This window comes from Cryptomeria japonica, chromosome 5 (assembly GCF_030272615.1).
Source record: "Cryptomeria japonica chromosome 5, Sugi_1.0, whole genome shotgun sequence".
Taxonomy (NCBI): Eukaryota; Viridiplantae; Streptophyta; class Pinopsida; order Cupressales; family Cupressaceae; genus Cryptomeria; species Cryptomeria japonica.
Genome location: NC_081409.1, coordinates 55320866 through 55344478, shown reverse-complemented (window position 1 = coordinate 55344478; position 23613 = coordinate 55320866).

Genomic DNA, 23613 nt, shown 5'->3' with positions numbered 1-23613 from the left:
CAGATCTATGTGGACCAATAAGAGTAAGAAGCATTCAAGGTGACAGATACTTCATGATCTTCACTGATGATTGTTTAAGGATGATGTCGGTCACATTCTTGAAGGATAAGAATGAAGCTTTTGGTAAATTCAAGGCATTCAGAGCCTTAGTTGAGAAAGAGAGTGGCAAAAAGATAAAATGTCTAAGAACATATCAAGGCGATGAATTCACTTCTGTAGAGTTCACTAAATATGGTGATGATAATGGTATCAAGCGGCATCTTTCTGCACCAAGGACACCATAGCAGAATGGTATAGCAGAGAGGAACAATCGGTCAATGGTTGAAGCGGCTAGAACTATGTTAATACAAGGAGGTGCTAGAACTATGTTGATACAAGGAGGTGTATCAAAACCATTTTGGAAAGAAGTTGTGAGTACAATTTTTTACACAATGAACCGAGTTCTGGTGAAAAGAGGTAAGGACAAAACCCCATATGAATACTGGTATGGGAGATCACCTGATGTTAGGTATTTTAATATATTTGGAAGAAAATGTTTTATTAAAAGAGGTGATTACATAAGCAAGTTTGAAGCTAAGAGTGATGAAGGAATATTTCTTAGCTATTCCACCAAGAGTAAGGCCTATAAATGCTTCAACAACCAAACACAGAAAATTGTTGAGAGTGTTGATGTTTGTGTAGATGAATGTCCTGAAATTTCAGAAGGAACTAGTTCTAAGAAGAAGGATGAAGATCCATGCATTTTGCTTTTGGAACCTAAAACTGTTAAATCAGAAACCGGTAAAGCAAATCCTGATGTACTTGTTCAACCGGAACAAATAAATTTAAAGGAAGATGATAATGAAGAAGCTGAACTTGAAGAGAATGATCATGTTATTCCTAAGGATGTGAGACTGAATCACAATCCTGAACAGATAATTGGGGATAAGGATGTTGGAGTACTAACTAGAAGGAGAATAAGAGAGAACTCTTGCATGATATCCACCTTTGAACCTAGAAGTGCTAAGGAGGCATTTGGTGATGATCATTGGGTGAAAGCTATGGAGGAGGAGTTAGATCAAATTGAGAAGAACAACACTTGGACCCTGGTACCATGACCGGTAAACAAGAATGTTATAGGTACTAAATGGGTGTTTAGAAACAAATTAAATGAAGATGGTGTTGTAATTCGCAATAAGGCAAGATTAGTATGCAAGGGTTATGCGCAAGAAGAAGGAGAGGATTATGTAGAAACTTTTGCACCAGTAGCAAGACTGGAAGGTGTCAGAACATTGCTTGCATTTGTAGCTCATAAGAAGTTCAAGGTATACCAGATGGATGTCAAGTCTACATTCTTGAATGGAATACTGGAAGAAGAGGTTTATATAGAGCAGCTTGATGGTTATGCATTGACAGATAAGGAAGACATGGTATGCAAATTTCATAAAGCTTTGTATGGATTAAAGAAGACACCCAGAACATGGTATGAACGACTTCATACCCATCTGATAAAGATAGGCTTTACTAGAACCAGTAATGACAACAACATTTATCTCAAGTCTGAAGGAGATGATATACTGGTCAATGAAGTATTTGTAGATGACATTATATTTGGAGGTAATGATGACATGAGTAATTGTTTTGCAGATGAAATGAAGAATGAATTTGAGATGTCATTAGTAGGGGAAATAAAAAATTTAATAGGCTTACAAATACAACAGATGAAGAATGGTATTTTCATTACTCAATCCCAGTATGTGAAAGAGGTTTTGAAGAACTTTGGTATGAGTGATTGTAAACCAGTTGGAACCCCAATGGTTACAGGTTGTAAATTGTCCAAGGAAGATGCATCTAAGTCTGTAGATGAAAAGGAATACAGATCAATGATTGGCAAATTACACTATGTTGTTCACAGTCGATCGGATATTGCCCATGTAGTTGGTATTGTTGCTAGATTTCAGAAGAATCCAAAGGAGGTACATTTGATGGCAACCAAGAGAATTTTTAGATATCTGAAAGGTATTGTTGACTATGGGTTATGGTATCCATATGGTGGAAATTTTGACTTGAAAGTATACACAGATGTTGATTGGGCAGGAAATATCGATGACCAGAAGAGTACTAGCGGTGGAGAATTATTTCTACGAGGAAGGCTAGTCTCTTGGAGTAGAAAAAAGAAGAGTTGCACTTCACAATCTACTGCTGAAGCTGAGTATGTAGCAACTTATATGAATTGCACGCAAGCTATGTGGATGAGGCACATTTTGGAAGGTTTGAAGATGGAAATCTTAGAACCAATAAAGATATTGTGTGATAATACAAGTGCAATAAACATTTCAAAAAATCTTGTTTTGCATGCAAGGAATAAGCACATTGAATTGAAATATCACTTCTTGAGGGAAAAAGTTCAAAGTAAAGATGTTATCTTGGAGCATGTTTCTACCAAGGAGTAGCTTGCAGATATCTTTACCAAACCTCTGCCTAAGACCACTTTTGAGTATCTTAGAATTCAATTGGGGGTTGTCCCTCTTCATGAAGTTAGTAGAGCATGATGTTGATTGCATCAGACCTTGAACCACTTGCAAAATTTTACATGGATTGATGAAGAAGTGGATGCATTCCACAGGGGGAGCATCAACATCATAGTGAGAGCATAATTACATGTTTTACTTTCACTCTGGCATTGTTGTCAAAGGGGGAGAAGAATTATGTTATTAAGGAGAAGAATTATGTGTCTGATTAGGTGAACTAGCGGCAGGCTGAAGACAGGATAGAGCAAGGTGAATACTTGGTAATGTAAACCAGGATTCCTATTCACCAATCTCAGCAGCAATCAGAGGCGTTGATATTTGTATTGCCATCAATGCCAAAGGGGGATATTGTTGGCATTTTGAGTTTGTTGGTATTTTACATAGAGATTTCATTAATGATATGTTGTCATTGTTGTCAATTGAACCCGTAATGGTATTTATGTTATTGTTGATATTGTTGTTTTTAATATTGGCTAGTAACTGGTAAGGAGAGCTTTGTGGAAGATTTTGTAAACCTGTATGTTAAGTTTGTGAGATAAACCGGTGAATAGGTGTAAAGTGTTAAAGCTTTCTATGCATTATAACCGGTAAACCCTATCAGCTATTAAACCCTAACTGATCAAGTTTGTTGGTTTATTATCTAATGAGCGGTAATGATGAAGACACATGTGATCATTGAATGAGGATATGTTCAAATTGTTTTGGCTTGTTTGCTTATTGTCTAGGAAAGGAGCAAAGTGGATTGCATCTAATACACAATGTTTGATGAGCTACAAAGTCCTATGAAGCGGTGATCATGGACGGGTTGGAATTTTCTTGAAGAATGTGAAGAGATTGTCATGATTTCTAACAGTCAAGATTGTACCGACTTGTTTGTAATCTCGATGATGAGAATTAGGTTTTTGTTGTGTTACCGACCTAATTGATTTCTATTTAAGGTCGATGAAGTTGTTGTAAAGGTTGTTGGCAAGATTGGTAGAAAACCTGTTGAGTGTGTAGTTGCCCAACCAATGAATGGATCTGCACTTTGAGTGAAGGCAGATTGAAGCATAGAAGGATCTAATCAAGCAAATGTAGTGCTACTCAGACAGATCAAGAAAACCTGTTGTTTTCTAACAATTACTGCAGAAGTAAAATCCTGTAATCGGGTAAGCTCTAACAAGCTTGGTTACTCATAAAATCCTCTAACAAGGTGGTCCATTAGCTTGGATTCTTAAATCCTCCAACGAGGTTACTCCTAAAAGGGTATTATGCTTTTCATCAAGGCATATTTGTAAATCCCTTAACCGGGTGATTCCTAACCAAAATTAGTTCTTAACAAGACTTATTGTAAAGCTTTAACAGGCTTGGCTCCTAAGAGGGCAAACTTCAGAAGAGTTCAAATAGCTATCCTTGTGAGTCCCATCTCACCATGGTTTTTACCTATTTGGGTTTTCCACGTATAAACATTTATGTCAAGTGGTGAATGCTTTTATGGTTGTGATCTTATTTGTTGAAGTGGTTAATTTCTGATAAGGCATTTTATGTAGAAGCATTAAGAGATGAATATGTTGAGTTATGATTAAGCATTGTTGATGTTCACAAGATTGAAGTTGTTTACTGTTAAAGTTGTCATAATAGTTAAACCGGTTGATGTCAAGTATTCTTATGAATATTGATCTTGACTAAGATATGTTTACTTTGTTTGATGGAGTTTGAGTTTGGGAACTTTGTATTAGTTTTTCAATACACTGATTCACCCCCTCCCCCTCTCATTATTCTACCGGATACTTATTATTTCATCATACCATCAATGAACTTATTATATGCTACTTTATGATGTAACTGAATATATTTATTTTTGTTCTATTTTGGGATAGCCTAGTTTGGGCTTGGATTGAGTGACCATCTTGGTCACTATTTATGTAACCAGGTTACTATACTCGAATATTTTATTTTGACAATGGATCAATTCAAAAAATAAAACCAAATAACTATTCAAAAAATAAAACCAAATAACTAAATAATAGGAAAACATAATACCTAACCTATCAAATTGAGTATTACAAAAGCATTCGGCATCCAACCCAAAATTTTGAATTAGAGAAACAAAGAGTAGACTAAGAAAATGATCTAGAGTGTGGGCAACCTTTAACATAAAGCGGTTTTCTCAAAGTTGAATAGAGATAAAAAAAATTAGTTACTTCCTCAACTGTCTTAGCTAGATCATCCTATTTATTGTAATGACATCTAGTTAACCCAAAATTTAATACATTTGTCTCTTTATCTCTATGTTAGCATATAAAGTACCATGCATGTATAGGCAATAGTAGTAGCCAAAAAGAGAAATCTAGATAGTAAATTTTCTATTACAAATCAAAGAGGGATGGTCTTCTTAGAAAACAATGTTGAACATCTTTTCTTGTGGATGATAAAGGATTGTGTAATAGAATGGTTCAAAGATGACATGGAAATAAGGATTGAACCCTAACAAGGCATATCTCTAGGTTAGTTTCATATGAAAGGCAACTATTAAAAAAAGATATATTACCATATTGATTAAGAATGGGTAAAAAAATAACAAAAATGTTTATTTTTTTCTTAATAAAATAGGAAACACAAGGATTTTGGTTTAAGAAAGTGAAGGTGGTAACTAGTATGCAATTGATAATGGAGAAATTCTTAGGTGAGAAATTATGCTTATGTAGTTCCCTTTGATTTTTAAAGTACATTATTTGGCTTAAACCATTTAGTAGTAGAGAAGGAGTATCCCCATTTAGAATTCAATCTCTCATCTCTACTAAATTATGGAAGTAACTTCATATACACATCTATATTTGGGAAATAGTTGATGTTGCTATTAGCAGATCATTGTCAATCTTTAAAATATTTACGTCTCATATGAGTGGAGAGCTTAATTTGTATCCAAGAAATGAGGGATTGCAAAATATGGTTTTTTTTGTATCCAAGTTCTAAATAGGTTGAATTAAATTTTGAGACTAATTTATCATCCTGTCAATTCAAAGGTCTCATATAATCACAAAGGTCGACACACCTTTCTTTAAAAATATTTTTCACCCTAATTATTCTAATAAGAACAAGTGGATCATCATCTGCTTGATCCACTCTTTTCTACTACATTGAAGAAGTTGAGAACCTTAACCTCAAACCATTCTTCGAATGTTCTAAAACTTGAATCTTCAAGGTGCTAAAATAATTTTATCTTTCCAAAAGTATAAGCCTAGATTTTTAAAGCTATGGCTATTTGAATTTGCAAGTGAATGAGATCCTTGTAGGGAGTTGGTCCCTCAACCAATATAACCATATATTTTCCACCAAGAATATTCCTTGTATGGATGGATCAATGATATTTAGGTCACCAAACTTCCTTTAAGTTGAATGTAGTGGAAGCAAGAAACATGCATCCCTTTTTTATTACTTCAAAGAAACTCCTAAACCATAGAGTATGCCAAACTATCTAGAAAGAGAACCGTGTTTAAGAAATTTCCATTTCAATAAAATTATCTATGATGGAGGTCCAAAAGAATTCATAAACATATTATATTTTCTTCATTGGTTGTTGAGATCTAGAAGCAACACAATGTAAATATAATACATACATTAAGAGTTAGATTTTCTTGTACTAAATATTATAAGAACAACCTTTCATTTTCTTTCTTAAATTCTATTGTGCTTGGCTAAAAGGTAATAAACTACATTCAATTTGGTCATTTATTTTCTTTGGTGATTGTTATTTTGTATTTATATCCATCTTAAGTGCATGCATTGGATTTCCCTTTTATAGGGAAAATTGATCAAGCATATTATTGAATTTGTGTAAATCAATTCAATAATCCTTATTGTATGCATTTAAAATTTTACATTTTATATTGAAACTATGGTAAAATTTATTCAAAATTTGTGTACTTGGAAAATGATGTTCCCCATATTTTTGGCTTCCAAATTCATGTTTGAATTTTTGAAAATTGATGTTTAAAAATTTGTTAAAATTTAGATTAAAAATATTGAAATTAAAAAATAATCTTTGTGCTTGTTTGATTTATGAAAATGGAAAGTTGCATTGTTAATGAAGTATGTTATGTGCGAATTTGGATTATTAAGGAAATGGAATGGGAAATTTAGAGGTTGTATGTGTATGTCTTGACTGGACCTCATTCTTTCTATTGTGCATTATATGCTTTTGTTGTGAAACCATAAGAGTTGAGATTTGTAGATTAGAATGGAGTGGATTGTCACATCCATTCACTTGCATATTAATCAAGGATAAGGCGATGAGAGGGTTGAGATGAGATATAAGTCAGATGGATTAGGAATCAAACATGTTAACATTAATAAAACACAATATATGAGACACTTTTGTACGACATTGAGGATATATGGACAAGACTACAAATGACTTACAAGATGCTTTGATATTTTTGAGACCATGGATCTTGAGATGGACTTACATACTAATACTAGTATGTGATTTATAAGTATGTTTTATTACCTCTAGGACCTATTAATTCCATATACTTATTGATATACCTCTATAAGAGTATGTTGCTATGATATTTTATATTATTTTGATATTTCTATTAATTATTTGCTTTTGAATAACCATTTTCTTATATGACTCATTATTGAGAATGAAATCCTAACACTTGATATAATTTTCAAGATATTTGAGAGCCCCATGCTTGCCTAATGTAGGGCCCATGTGTCCTACACTCTTAGCTTAGACTGTATCTACATAATATACAAAATAAGGGAGATATACCTTGTTAGTCAAGAGATTAATGCTTGTTTTCCTTACCTCATTAATTTCTCTATAGAGTGCAAATTGTAAGGTAGAGAGGGTTTCACCTTGGCCTAAATAATCAAAGGGTTAAAAATTTCTAATGTCCTCATTTTAATTAAATGCAGATCATTAAAATTTAGCTTATTTTATTTATATCTAGTGAACTAAGGTGAGAAACAAGGAAACATTTAACTTAATATTTATTGGTCTTATTTTATTTTAATTGTCGATATAATATTGTAAGTGGCATGCCATTTTGGAATGTAAGAATTAGTGGCAATCTCTAATGCATTCAAATTTATTTTGCCCTCCAAAATATTTATTTGGTATTTTTGACACCGAATTTGGATTAAGATATATAAATTCACGATTCGAGACTTAGGGTGGATCTTTTGTCATTTCAACTTCTCAACTTTTCATTGTATGAACTCTATGTTCTACAACATCCTTTCGTGGAAAAAAAAACATTGTGGATTGTGTCTTTTGGAAGAAAAATCATGTGTTGCAAGAGTTAGAGGATGGGAATCCTTTGATTCAAAAAGGCATTCTTAGCTAGGGAGTGCAAAGGAGCTTCACAAGATATATTTAGATCAACTAGTTTTAGTTTGGTATTTTTGTGTGTAGGTTTAAGCTTGTGGTTATTTTTTAGCTTGTTGTAGGTATCATTACTATTGTGTGGAGTTTATTTTAATTTATTTTGAATGTCTTATCATCATAGTCATGAGTTGGAGATTTCATCTTTCAAGTGGGGTTTGTTTGGTAGAGTTTGGGTGGAACATCTTCTTCTTCTTTTTTTTGTGTGTGTGTGATTGTATTTTATAAGAATTTTGAAGTTGTTAATTCTAGATTTGATATTGCTATTGTGTGATCAATAATTTGCAAAATTAGGGATCAATTAAAATTAATATGGCTTACCTTGGTGCTTTATGGGTGAAGTTTGGTAGTGTAATGTTGATACTTACAATGTATAAATCATTTGATTTTGTGTAGAAGTGGAATATTTCGTCAAATTTTTTTATTTTTTATTTTTGTAGATATTTTGGTTGTTTTAATAGATCATTATCCTATAATAATTAATTTCATATGATTTATTGAAGTTGTAGGATTTTTAGTTGCTTTTGGTGCATTGACAATGTTGATTTATAAAATATATCTTGTAGTTTTTATTTAATATTTATGAAATTTATTTGGCATTTTTTTTAGTTATGATATTGCTCATAAAATCATTAGTTATTATGCTTTCCTGTAGGTTGTTGTGATGTTTGATGATCCCAAGTGATAAGGAGCTTAGGTGTGTTGACAAGTAAAGATAATTGAATAAATTGCATTAAGAAAGGATTGTGGATGATGAAGGAGAGGAGTTTAAAGAAAAAATGGATAGAATTTTTCAAGGAAAAACTTGAATTAATGATATTTTTGGCCAAAAAATTTAGTGGATGCAAAATAACATAAAGAAAAATAATAAAAATTACAATGGAACTAGTGTTTTGAGTGAAGCAAATAGTGGGAAAGGAAAACAAAAAGAAGTGGCTACAAAGAGTTTAATAGTTGGATTTGATAACATATTCGCATACAATTTTTTCCTTACCTAGACCTCACCTTGGTGCTTTGACTTTTGATGCTTGATGCCTATTTTGATTCTGCTCACACCATCCACAAACCTACATTTTCATCTCCTTCTTTTTCTTTCCTCCATCGAGTCCTGATTGATAGGACCAAGGCACCGAACACCCTAGTCCTCTCAATTAGGGCCCATTTTTGGCCCCTATAACACTTATTTTAGATGAGTAGGAAGTTTGATCTCTAGAAAGAATTAATTTTCAGGCAATCAAGTATAAAAGGAGGTCTACCCCTCTCATTTGAAAACCTAATGACCCAACCTTAATCAAGATCTCAATTACACTCTAGCAAATTCAAGTGAGTAAGCAATCAGTTATTCATCAATCATTGGAGCAGAAGTGAAGTCAAGTTTATGCATTCAAGATGGCATCTGTGATTAGCCTTCTTTGAAGGCATTCTACATGAAACCCTAAAACATTTACATGAGGATCAAACACAACTTCATCAAGTTATATTTCAATTACAAGAATTTTTACTTCAGATTTGGCCTTTCCCTCAAAAGGAAAGCATTTAGTAGTAATTTCCATTTCAATTTCAAGGTTAATTCCTGAACTAGAGTTTGACCTAAGGAAAACCGCTATCCACAACATCTTTACATCTCTTTCTGTGTGCAAGAAACATGGTCAAGATCTATACTTAGGGATTCTAATAGTAGATAGTGATGAACAAGTTCCACTTTTGATAGAGTAAAATTCAAAGGACCAAGGTGAATCTGTACTACCCGGTCCCACAAAAATAGGTTCTAAACATCTTCTTTTCCCAAAATAACAGTTTGTGTCTTTGTGGGATATGTGTAGCAGTCCATTTTATACAATTTACTCCAATTATTCATTATTTTATCCTAATTTCATAGTTACCTTTTCAACTAAGAAAGATGATAACTATTAACAACCAGTGAATTTAATAAGAGTTTCAGCCCTTTCCATAGCTATATCTATTAGTTTCACCCCTCTTTTAATGTGTTTGGTTAATTTGGTTAGTATTTTACTATCTTAATTGAAATCCTAATTCCAAATTTACACCCAATACATTTGGTGAACCCAACTTCTTTCATGCTTGTTTCTGATTTATTGCCTCGGATCTGATTTGTATGCACTTCAACATTAATTTTTTCACTCATAAATTTTGTTTACAATTGAATTACATAAATTTAGTAGTTAATTTCACAAGAACCCCAATTTATTATTCTACAATTGACTTTTGGGTTACATAAATTTTCAATTATAATTTCAAAGTTGATTATTGTGATATGTTATTTTCAAATTTAGAATCATCTTATATTCAAAACCATAATTCAAATTGCTCAATTAATTGGTTAATCAATCATTTTTACAAATAATTGCATTGCTTAATCATAGTTTTCAATCTTTGCATCCATTTTTCCTTCCTTTGTGCATGAGTTTTATTACCATTAGTCCTACATATAATATTCTAGTGAGAAGAATTTGTATACTTAAGTCTTCCCAAGGTTTAAACACTAAGAATATGGAGCCTCAGTTGGATAAATTATTCTATGTAAATGTTGGTGTTTCCTCTAACCCAACAAATAACATCATTTATCCCCATTCTCATCATACTTCTCATGATGTGAATGAATCACTAACGAGGGTTACCATTGACCAATTGGAGAAAATTGACAATGAATTTGAGAATCTTCAACTATGGATGAGTCAATGATACCCAGAAAGTGAATTAATCCTCTTGATTGAAGGATTAAAAAGAATGGTGCAAAGTGATATTATAGGTGTGGATTTGTTGCACGACCTTTCTCATATTGTTGACACTAATATTATGCCAATCAAAAGTTATGCTGAAGCTTCTTGTTATTCTCAACCTAATAGCCAAGTTAACCATTCCATTCATATGCCTACATCCTTGCCTAGTGTGCCTACATTTACATCTTCTATCATGATTACTTCCATACAAAATGTTAATCCTACACATATTAGTCATGGGGGCAATCTTATTAATCAATATTATTACATACCTCCTTCCATGACTCTTCCATTTATCTCACAACCGTCTCTCATGCCAACATACCAAAATGTTCCACCTCTTTACTCTCAACCTCCACTTACATACAACAATATCACTCCATTAGAATCCAACATGTCCAATTCCAATCCATCCATCAAATTAGCCATCAATAACCTAGCTCAAACTATTACATCCTTACAAGATCAATTGGATTCCATAACTCAATCCAAATTCAATATTCCCAAATTTGATGTAGCAAGCCCACTATATAATGATATTGTTCGTGTAGCTCCTCCCAAGCATATAGAAGTCCCTAAATTGGGGTTATACAATGGAAAAGGTGCCCCCTTGACTCATGTGAAGAAATTTCAAACTTTATGTAGATTTTGCTCACGACCAAAGACTTTTGGATAAATTGTTTACTAGAACCTTTAGAGATAAATCCTTACAATGGTATTTTTCTTTGCCTCCTTATTCTATTACTTCATTTCAATAATTAGATAATGATTTTATTCAATAATTTCAAAATAACATTAGCTCTAGATTAACTTTAGTAATTTGATTCATCGTAAGCAAGGAGTTAAAGAAAAAGTGACTGATTTTATTAGTAGATATAAACATTTGCATTCTCAAATTGCTTATCAAGTGCCTAGTCATGATGCTCAAAGAATTTTCATTGCTAATTTATAAAAATACATTTGAGATAAGCATTTTTTTTATGAGTTTACTTCCTTTGCGTAATTTTGTGCAGTGCTTCATAATTATCAGCTTCAAGTGAGTCAATTTGAATCATCCTCTTTAATGGCTCCTGTTGATAAAAATGAGAGTGCTCAATAATTGTTTGTGAAGTTCAAACCCAACAAAGGTTTCATCAAGCTAAATTACAACATCAACACTGAAGTGGGAAGCCACAACATCAGGTGTTGACCCTTTATCCAAATACTTTAGAAATTAATTAACTCCTCTTTATGAGTCTTTGCATAGTATAATGTTGAGATTAATGAATGCTAATGTTTTGCAACTTCCCCCCATCAATCCAACTGACACTTCTAAACCATTTCCGCCTTACCATGATCTTGATGCTTTTTGCCAATATCATCATTAACCTAGTCATGATACTAAGAAGTGTTACAATTTGAGAAATAAGATCCAAAAATTCATTGATAACAATACTATATTTGTAGCTGGTGTGAATGCCAAAGGGATTAAATCTGTAACTCCTAATTAAAACCTCTAAATTTTAACCAATATGTTTCCTTCTCATTCTACCAATGTTGTTGAGTTTGAGTCTCTTGAATTTTTTCCTAATGATCTTTTCCTAGAATCTAATAACATTTGTTCCAAAAGACACATGCATTACTTTTGATCTTAGTGAAACTATTGTCATACTTGATGGCCCATTATATATCACTGTGAATATCAAAGATAAACTCTCACGAGGGGTGCTCATTGATTTGATGTGTATGGTGAATGTGGTCATTGGAGAATATCTTTATATTTTACAATTGTATCAAGTAACATATGATAAATCTGATGTTATGGTTAAGTTGTATGATGGTTTCTCTTGCCCTAATATTTATTCTATTACTCTTCCCATTGAGGTTGGTACTAAGTGCTTAGATGTCGCCTTTTCTATTATTCCTACATTAGATCAAACTTGTTTGAAGTTAGGACATCCTTGGTTCTCTTCCATGAAAGCTATCCCTTATACAATTCATGAATGTTTCAAATTCCCTCATAATGACACTATTATAACAATTAATCATAGCCTTTACCAAACCATGATGAAGTGTGGCAATTTCACTCTTGATTTCTTTTGGCCTAAACAAACTAAACCTCTTAAGCCCTTAAATGACATCCTTTTCTTTTCTTATCAAAAATAGAAAAATGAGATGATCACATCCATCAGTAAACCTAGAGATCCTACATCAATGGATATTCCTCCTCCTCATAACGGACCTAGTATTCTTCCCACACCTTTTATTGCTCCTATATATGCCTCAATCTTGCCTCCTACTTCTTCTAAAGGAAAGCACTTGGAAACAAGTCTCCCTCAACCTATTGTGGCTTCTTTTGATCCCCCCCTACAAGGGAATAAAATAAACCTATGTCTATTGATCCTCAACCTTCGCAAGTCTCGACATAAACTGAAAGAAAATATTATAGTGTGAGAGAACGTTGATGAATACGTCATTCTAAGGCTCTTGAGCTTGCTTCACAAAACATTTCCTCCCCGAAGACACCAAATCTTAACTTGGTCCCATTTGTCCAACCTTCAACTAACCCTAGGGAGGAAGTTCAAATCAAATTACCTACATTGAAAATGCTTAAGAAAAATGATGGTTCAATTTATTTTCATGTTATAGATCCTACTTTTATTAATCTAGATGATGATAATGGCGTTCATGCTAACAATGTTGACTATAATGATTCTAATGATATGTATGAGCTTTTCAAGATTAATCATGAGTTATATTCACGTTTTTCAAAAGCATTAACCCTAGCTCCTAGTGACAAACAAAGTGACTCAATATTAGAGCATGGCCCTTGTTTGGAACTTGCAGTAGCTCCATATATTGTTCTCGAATTGGCTCCTATTGCATCTTTTCCACCATCCCTAGATGATATTCAACAAGATTGGGAGGTAGATGATTTTCTTGACTAGCTTCATTTATGTTGTAGATTCTCTTTTATGTGTTTGTTTGTTTGTAATGTGCTTCCCCTGTGATATGTTGCTTGATATATTTTTATGTTATGTTAGGTTCTCTTTGGATGATCCTTGTTAATCCATTGGGGTAAGGTAATAAAGAGGTTGAATTCATTGAAACATTCCTCTATTTGTATCTCAATTCTTCTATGTGTTGTGCCTTGTGTTATCTACTTGAAAATGATGGAAAGCGTTGTGATCTCTTTTTGGTCTCTTCCATCTTGACTTAAAAAGACATTTATTTGTTATCTCGTGTTCTCTACTTCCATTATGTTCATAGTTCCACTACCTTTGGGGGATGAGGTCAATTCAATACAAATATTCTTTATTTTCATTTATTTATCATAAGAGCATATACTAACCCCAGAGTTAGTGGATCCCTTATATGTTTTTTTTTAATCTATATGTTTTGTGACCATTATCCTTTGATTTGTCCTTTCTTGGGGGCCTCTCATTATGGTAATGTGCTTGTAGTTTTGGATGCATTCTACCTTAAAGCAATTTCTCCCAATAAGGTGCATGCAATCACTTTGACATGGGGGCATACACTTCGCTCAATGTTATACTTTATACACATACCGTGACATGTTTTTGATACTCAAGTTACTTTACAAACTAAGCCTTTTTCTTAATAATTTGGTATATTTTTTTTCATGACTCATAGTAAGAAAATATTACTAGGCCAACTCGATCATTCTCTCTCTTTCTCTTTCATGTGTTATCCCTTTTATCTTGATATTAGAGTAGTAAGATCCTAAAGTCCATGGGAGTTTGGTGCATCTTGTCTCTTTGATATCTTGGTGAAAGTTTTTCAATGCAACTTTATACTTTACCATGAGTATGTTTAGTCTCACACTCCTGCTTTAGTGGGGGTTGAATATAGTGTCATAAATCATATCCACATACAATTTTTTCCTCGCTTAGACCTCATCTTGGCACTTTAGCTTTAGATGCCTAATGCCTATTCTAATTTTTCTCACACCATCCACAGACCTGCATTTTCATCTCCTTATCTACCTTTCCTCCAAGCTTGAGTCCTGATTGATAAGACTAGGATGTTGGGTGACCTGATCCTAGCTCAAGACTAGGGTGTCGGGTGCCCTAGTCCTCTCAGTTAGGGCCCATTTTTGGTCCCCATAATAGTCATCTCAAATGAGTGAGAAATTTGATCCCTTATCAGCCTACTTCAAAAATTCAATTAATTATTGGGTAGTCAAGTGTAGAAGGAAGTCTACCCCTCTCATTTGAAAAATTAATAATCTAACCTCAACCAAGATCTCAACTATGTTCTGGAAAATTCAAGTGAGCAAGCAATTAGTCATTCATCAAGCATTGGAGCATAAGTGAAGTCAAGTTTATGCATTAAAGATGGAATCCATGATCAAACTTCTTTGAAGATATTCTACATGAAACCCTAAGACCTCTCCATGAGGATCAAACACAACTTCATCAAGGATCACTTCAAATACAAGCATATTTACTTTAGATCTAGCCTTTCCCTCATAAGGAAATCATTGAACAGTAATGTCCATTTCAATTTCAAAAATGATTTCCTAAATCAAAGTTTTACCTAAGGAAAAACCCTATCCACAATATATTTCCCTCTCTTTCTGTGTGCAAGAAATAGGTTTAGGAGTTGTACTTAGTGATTTTGATAGAGTTGATAGTGAAAAACATGTTCAACTTTCAACGGAGAAAAATTCAAAGGACTGGGGTAAATCTGTACTATCTGGTCCTAAAGGATAGGTTGAAATTCTGGGAATAGGTTCTAAACATCTTCTTTTGCCCAAATCTCAATTTGTGGCTATGTGGGATATTTGTAGCAATTTGTTTTTTTACAGTTTACTCCAATTATTCATTGTTTTACCCTAGTTTCACAATTATCTTCCATTTCAACTAAGAAAGAGGATAACTATTAACAACTAGTGAATCTAATTAAAATCTCAAGCCTTTCCATATTTGGATCGTGGCTAGATCTATTAGTTTCACCCCTCTTTCAATGTGTTTGGTTAATTTGGTTAGTTAGTGGTTTTACTATCTAAATTGAAACCCTAATTCCAAATTTACACCCAATACAATAACAAACATTTCAATACCAAATTCATATAGAGGGTAGAAGAGATTCCAAAGGAAGAAAGCTCACTCGATAATGACATAACAAATGCTTGTGTTGAGTATGGAGTACTTATGCCTCAAATCCAAGAGATTTTATCATTGCAAGATTTAATGTCAATGAAGAAAAATAAAGATGGAGTACATCATGAGCCCAAGTCACACTTTAAGAGAAAATGTTTGGAGCATTCTTTGGGAAAATTAACTCTTTCACCTGTTGATAGGTAGAATAAGAGCACAGTTAGGCGCTAACTACAAAAACTTGACACATATTGTCTCTTAAACCTATGGTAGAAGATGAAGCAATAAAATTTACAACCCTCCTTCTTCGGGGCATTGCTCATGACTGGTGGTATCATGGTTTGATTATTCAAATCCATAACCAAATCAAATCTTATGATGAGTTTTATAACAGGTTGATTGGAAGATTTGATAGATGGGATCCTAAAAAGCATTTAGAGTGTTGGTTTGCCTCAAACAAAAAGGGAATGTGAAATAGTATGCTGATAAGTTTTAGAAATTATCAATTATGATAACTAACATATCTAAAATAATAATCACAGTTATATTCATAAAAGGTTTGTGTGAGTATCTTATGCTTCTTGTGAAGGTATTCAATCCTTCAACACCTCCAAAAACTATCAACAAAGCCTTTGGTTTGGAGAGCACCATACCCAATGCAAATATACATTTTAGAGTAACAAAAAGAGGATTTTAAAAAAACAATTATGGGTTGATCCAACACAAAAATGAGCACCTCCAACTATTTCAAAGAAGGTTGATAATGAACAAAAATGAGTTTAGGAGGAATAAAAAAAATTTGTAGGTAAGCATGGACTCTTAGACATGGATACCTTGGAAAAGGGAAAGTACATTGCATAGAAGTTTTTTCTAACAAAGAATAAAATTAATGATTTTGAAGAGTTAACTGACATTAAATATCCTCCTCATGAGGAGTAAGGTAATGGTGGTAAACTTACGCCACTCTTAGGAACACTTAGATACCATCCATTCAAAGTTCATGGAGAGCTTGTTGGACAAAGAGTTACTATGCTAATTGATAGTCCAAGGCTACTTGCAACTTCATAGATTAAGGTTCGATAAAGAGACGAAGACTAAAAATAAATAATTTTGAAGGTTTCAATGTGATTGTAGCTAATGGTTACAATCTACTATGCAACGCAGGGATTTAGAAGTTAGGCATAGCCTTTAAAGATCATAAGGTTTGTGATGATTTTTATGTTATTGGTTTAGGTGATCTTGACATGGTTTTAGGTGTGCAATGGATACAATCCCTGGGAGAATACTTTTAAAACTATTAATTAGTGGAACTCAAGTTCATGCCAGATGAGAAGGTTGTAGTTTTGAAAGGAATAGTAAAGGGAGATCCTCTGGTCGTCACAACAAGAAGGATGAAAATAATTTTTTGCAAGCACTAAGTTGCTTGGGCTACCAATTGTCTAGTGATTTCAAAAGAGACTTTAAATGGCATGAATGGCTCATTTCATATTGATATATAAAATATTTTGGATAAGCATAGTGTGGTTTTTGATGACATGTCTCTAGGGATACCATTGTTGGAATGATATGATACCGGGAGAAAACTAAGAGGGGGGGGTGAATCAATTTTCTCACAAGTACAATAATTAATGCAAATTATAAGATTAATACCGGAGCACAACACAATGAAAGATAAAGTATGAAAGCACAGTACACATGACACCAATATTTTGACGTGGAAAACCTGGTAAAGGGAAAAACCATGGTGGGAAACCCTGCCCACTATAAAATAATACTTTTGCAACAACCGCTCAATTCTCATCACAAAAGAGAAGTCTCACTGACTTACAAAGCATCAGACTACAATCCAAAGAAAATAAACTATGTAAGTAGCATCCACTAATGCTTGATACAGTTCTGGTTAAGCATAGATATCTGCCCTACAATACCAAATCCTTTTGATCCTTTCACTGAAAGATATGACTTTATTCACACATAAACATTTCTCTCATTATGCAAACATAACCATTGATCCCCAATTACATGAATAAGTTATCTATAAATACAGATCATCAACCTTAATGATAAGGTCAGCTAAACCCTAAACCCAAAAACCCATAATTACAAAGATTACATCACACGGTACCACTAGACCAACATTATAATTTACATTACATAGCATAGACCTAATTCAAATATCCAAACAATTATATCCATTAGAAATTTTGCTAAGACCAAAATCTAACATGTTTCACCAACTGGTAGAAACTCTCAGCGCAGTAACACAGAAAGTCTAATTGGATCCAAATAAGACCACCATAACAGCACGCCAACCAAAGGAAAGCCACCAAACACTCAGAACATGATCAAGAAGCACCTTCAGCATGATAGAAACTGATTCCATAAGCCGTACCAAAATCATCTGATCAAAACATCAAATATTGTTAATCGGTAAAGCTAACTGGTACCAAGAAATATCAACCGGGAACATAAGTGATAGTTACCAGAGCACCAAAACATGAACCAACAGAATATGACAAGCATATAACCATCCTGAATAAGCATCCAAAACCAAATCCAAGGATTTGATCATACCGGAGCAGAATCGAAGCCAAAACCAAGATAAACACCAAGTCTAACTGGGATAGCAAAACCATATCCAATTGGGGTACAATGTTGACATCAATGACAACACTTGACCAAATCCAACATATGCCAACAACAAATGGATAGAGGATTTCAACATATCGTAGAGTTGGAACCATGGTCAAATCCTATTATGCCCACTCTATACTACCATTTTAGAATGCATAAAGAGGAGATTGAGAATGATATTAGAAAAAATCTAGATATGGGATACATTAGACCAAGTTCCAACTCTTTTGTATCTTCTATGGTACTAGTTAGTAAGGATGGTACTATGCACATGTGCCTAGATTACAAAGCTTTAAATAAGGAGACCATATAGAAAAGTATGCAAAGAATTAATTTTCCACTAGCATTCTTAATGGAGTAGAGAGAGATGATAGGTACATATTTTATCATAAATTCTAATCCCTTGCAATTTCACATGTCCTTTTGGGACCTTGCCTTAGTGTGTCTCCTCCTAGACTCTTTTCCAAGCCTACAACAAAAATATTGTCATGTGCTAATATGGTGATTAGATTCTTTGTTGTGAGCCTATGTACACTGAATCTACCTTTGTCCCACCCCTTTTTGGGTTGACTAAGAGCCATAGTTTTGGTAGACTAGGGCACTAGATGCCACACTCCTTCCAAATTGCGCCCAAAGTTGAATATGTTGGTGTGTCGATCCAACAAATTGATTTGTGATCCCAATATTTGAATATGATTTTTAGAGGTTAACCTAATTTATGAGATACCTTGCGAACCTATATAAGAGCATCTTTCCTAATTCATTTTTATACCTACATGTAGACACCTAAAAATGTCTCATTGATCATGTACTAATTATTCCTCTAATTGATTAAATAATCTTTATTATTTAATTAATTTAATTAATCTATTTCTTCTAATTTCATATTTCCTCATCATCTTATTAATTATTATATTTTCCTATTCTATCATCATTTAATCATTTTAATCATTTCCTAAATATTAATTAAATATTTATTATTTAATTAATTATGGTTAATTCCCCAATTTAAATAATCTTTATTATTTAAATAAATTACTAATTATTCAATTTCTATCTCTAATCATCATTCAATCATTAACCCTTTTCTAAATATTAATTAAATATTTATTATTTAATTAATTGTGACTTTATCCTTTAATTTAAATAATATTTATTATTTAATTAAATTCTATTTCTAAAATAATTAAATAGTTTCTTTAAATTATTTAATTAAATAATTAATTCTTCCATTCCCAAATCCCCCAAATTCTAATTTCATTTAATTTCATATTCTTCTAATTTCTTCCAAATTCAAATACATGTGCATGATTTCAAAAACCAAATTGAAAATCAAAGTCAAGTTCTAAATATATTCAAATACTAAATTGAATTAATAAATTCAATTATTTGAATTAATATCTCATGCAAAGATTAAATCAAAAATCTAAATCTAAATGCAAGCACATGCTAAATTAATTAAATCGTTTATCTCTCCAATCTCTATTTCCATCTTTCAATTAGCTTTTTCTAAATTAAGCTTTATGTGTCATCTTCATTTCCACCAATCATTCTTTTTCTTCCTTCAATCAACTTTTTCTCAATCAATTGACTCAATTAATCTATTCAATCTATTGAGTGGATGTAGTTCAACTATCAATTTTCATGTGAGCTCACCTGAGTTCCACCTCTTGATCAATTGGTTCCACCTTTCAATCAATCTTCTCTAATTTTCTATAAATTGAGCATTCAATCTCCATTTTCAACAATCACGAACTTTGAATCTTTGTGTCACTTGTGTTGGTATTTTGGTATGGTTTTATCATTGATGTCAACACCTGCTAAATACACCTACTTTGGAGATCCAACAACATTCACCAGCAATCAGTAAACTATTCAAACAATCACCAGTATATGGTTAACCGGCAGGATATAATGTTCACCGGTACCTGCAATGACATGGAAGACACTTGGTAATGTCGAAGACATCATGTGGACACTTTTCCTTGAAGTAATATCATTGGTATATTCTTATTTGCATATTTGCCTTTACCGACAAATAGGTCCAGGTTATCTAGGGTTACACCGACAGGTTTATCTTTTCCAGATCAGCATGGCACGCTATGGAGATGATTTATTATTGTTATAAAAGCATTAAGCCGACATGTTCAATCGGTTATTGCATCAGATATTGTATTATTTGTAAAATGTTTTATTGTAATATATTGTAGAGCCGACCTACTAAAATTGGTCTTAGGGTATGGTATAAATGTAAGATCTTATTTGTAAGATCAAAGGTGGAATGCGAAAAAGATTTAAGGAAGGGTATATGCGAGATCAAGCAGAGATATACATGAAGACATCATTTGAAGGTGAAGCTAGGTTTTTGTAGAAGCATATCAGCATTACACTAGTACTGAATCCAGCATTTGAAGATACTATTTTGTGTAGTACATTCTCATTGGATTTAACCATCCAACTGTAGTTAGTGTGACTCCCATTTGTGTTTGAGCAGTGAGCTCTAGGCTGTTGGCCTTTCTGCATGTGCAGACCCCTCTTTGTACACTTACTATCTACAGTAGTATCATCTGATTGTGGGTAAGGTTTCCCACCATGGTTTTTCCCCTTACAGGGTTTCCACGTACAAATATTTGTGTCATGTGTTGTGGTTGACTTTGTACTTATGTTGCATGCATTAATTCTTACCGGTACAGCATTTCCTGTTAACACTATTTACCGGCACATTTAACTGTCTTACCAGTATTAAGCATTAAGTTGGTTAATAAGATTTTGGTTTGAATTTATTGGACAACTGATTCACCCCCCCCCCCTCTCAGTTGTCCTCGGGACCTACAATTGGTATCAGAGCCTAGTCCTCTCTTTTTACAGAAGTTTAACAACTTGAGGAGATCCAATGTCTACTAATTATTTCAGAAAGGATAGTCCTAAACTTGATGGAACCAACTATGGAATATGGAAAATCAGAATGGAGACACATCTGAATTGCATTGGTAAAGACATCTGGGAAGTTACTAAGAATGGTTATACTATTGTTGTAGCTGGTCAGCCTGCTCCTATCAATTTATCTAAAGATGAAGAAAATGATTGCAAAGCAAGAGAAGCACTTTTGAGCGCATTATCAGATCAACAAATCATGGGATTATCAGATAGATCTACTGCAAAAGCTATTTGGGATCATTTGGAAACACTGAATGAAGGGGATTCCATAGTCAAAATTGCAAAACTTGAAAGCTTCCGAGTCAGGTATGAACATCTGAAAATGGAAGAAGATGAAAGAATTTCTGCTTTTATGGAAAGAGTAAATGAAATTGTTTTAGCTATCAAATGTTGTGGAGGAACCTTGAGTGAAGATGAGATTGTTTCAAAAATCTTAAGAGGTTTGCCACCGGCATATAAAATGAAGGTTACTGCTATTAATGAGTTGAGAACAATGCCTAATACATCAGTAACTAGGGATACATTGATTGGAAAACTTTCAGCTTTTGAAATTGAGGAATTTGGTCTTGTTGCTACTATAAAAACTGATTTGGCCTTCAAAGCATCAACATCATCTGCTCCATCTTTTGACAAATTAGACTAGAGAGCCTTTTATGCAAGAGAACTTGAAGAAACCAGGAAGGAGAATGAAGAGCTTGAAGAACTTGAAGCACTATTTGCAAGAAAAATGCCAAAAGGTCCAATTGGAAGTAAGTATGAAGCTAAAGCACCCTTTAAATGTTTCAACTACAATAAGATTGGTCATATGGCTTCAAGATGCCCTGATAGACATGCTAGACTAAGAGAAGAAGCTAGAAGGACATACAAACCTAATCCTAAATATCAGAGCTACAGATTTAAGAAAAACAAAGATAAATCTTGTTACATTGTTGATGATTCTGATGAGGATGCAGCAGACAACGGATGGGTCTTTGTTTCTATAACAGAAGATCAGCCGGTACCTATTGCTCAACCAGTAGAACAAGCCCTAGTAGCTAAAGTTGAATCAAAGGATGAATGGATTATTGACTCAGGATGCTCACATCACATGACTGGAGACAAAGGCAAATTCTTGAACTTTCAAGAATACATTGGAGGTTTAGTAAGATTCGGAGATGACAAAGCCTGTTCAATCAAAGGTAAGGGTTCAATATCTCTTGATGGTAAACATAACACTAACAATGTTTACTATGTTGAAGGATTAAAACATAATCTTTTAAGTGTTGGTCAATTAGTTGAGAAAGGTTTTCAGTTACAATTTAAAAATGGAAAATGCAAAATCATGAATAGAACTGGTTTGGAAATTGCAACCGGTAATCAGACTAGAGGTAATATCTTTCATTTGAATAACAGTGAAAAGGCATGCTTAATTGCACATATAGATGAAAGTTGGCTATGGCATAAAAGACTATGTCATGTAAATTTTGATTGCATGGTAAAAATCAGTACTTCTAAGGCAGTTAGAGATTTACCTAAAATTATGAAACCTCAGAATACAATTTGCAAGGAATGTCAATTTGGAAAACAAGTTAGAACTAGTTTCAAAAGTGTTCCAGAAAAATCCAATAATGCTCTTGATTTAATTCACACTGATTTATGTGGTCCGGCTAGAACTAAAAGCTTACAAGGTGATAGATATTTCATGCTAATTATTGATGATTATTCTAGAATGTGTTGGGTTACTTTTCTCAAGGAAAAATCAGAAGCACTTGGGAAGTTCAAACTATTCAAAGCAATGGTTGAAAATGAAACTGGTAAGAAAATTAAATGTTTAAGATCAGATCAAGGAGGAGAATTCACATCTAGAGATTTTAATACATTTGGTGAAGTAAATGGAATCAAAAGATAGTTATCAGCACCTCGGACACCACAACAGAATAGAGTTGTTGAAAGGAAAAATAGAACTATATTGGATGCAACAAGAAGTATGTTATCAGAAGCAAATCTACCACGTGTACTGGAGATAGGCAGTAAGCACTGCTATCTATACATTCAACAAAGTTCACATCAAAGGTGAAACGAGTAAGACCCCTCATGAACTATGGTTTGGTAATACTCCTACTCTTAAGTATTTTAGAATTTTTGGAAGTAAATGTTATATTAGAAGAGATGAATATATTGGAAAGTTTGATCCTAGAAGTGATGAAGGAATATTTCTTGGTTATTCATCTAAGAGTAAAGCTTATAGATGCTTTAATAAAAGATTACAGAAAATTGTTGAGAGTACAAATGTAAAGATTGATGAACAATTTAGAGGAACTTCAAGGTATATAGAC